The sequence below is a fragment of the Diadema antillarum genome, unplaced genomic scaffold (assembly GCF_040938485.1).
Source record: "Diadema antillarum isolate AM-2024a unplaced genomic scaffold, OU_Dant_1.0 seq00001117_RagTag, whole genome shotgun sequence".
Taxonomy (NCBI): domain Eukaryota; kingdom Metazoa; phylum Echinodermata; class Echinoidea; order Diadematoida; family Diadematidae; genus Diadema; species Diadema antillarum.
In genome coordinates, this window is record NW_027271931.1 from 627527 (window position 1) to 628083 (window position 557).

The following is a 557-nucleotide window of genomic DNA, read 5'->3' on the forward strand; positions in this document are numbered from 1 at the left end:
TCTCGAGGTGGTTTTTTAAGGTCCTTCTGATAACAAGTTTCCCCTCTGTGTGATTGCATGTGGGTGATTTAAACCTTTGTTGATTATAATGCTCGTTCTTGAGTCATACAGAAGCTTTGATATTATATATTTTTCCATTGCCTCAGGTGTATATAATCTTTCCAAATCTAATGCAGTTGTAACCTATTTCTTTCACTTGAGAAAATTGTGCAAAGCTACTCAGTGGCACAGCAATGCATCATGGGAGTCAATTCTAATCATTTGATGATCCTCTTGATGTAATCTCATGCTCAGTATAAAGTTACAACAAATTTCTGTGTATCAGATTGATTGGAATCAGTTTAATATTATATAAACGAAGTATAACTGAGTTTGAATGAAAAACACTCTGGTAATGAAATTCTTGAAAGTGAAACTTTCTGGTGGTTTTAGAGCAGGAGGCTTCAAACCAATCTGTAACTTCTTTCCTTGTATCACTTTGAAACTTCTTAGTGAGTTTAGTTACCTTCAGAAGATGTTCAATATTTCAGCAGAAACATTGCCATAAAAGATGCTAT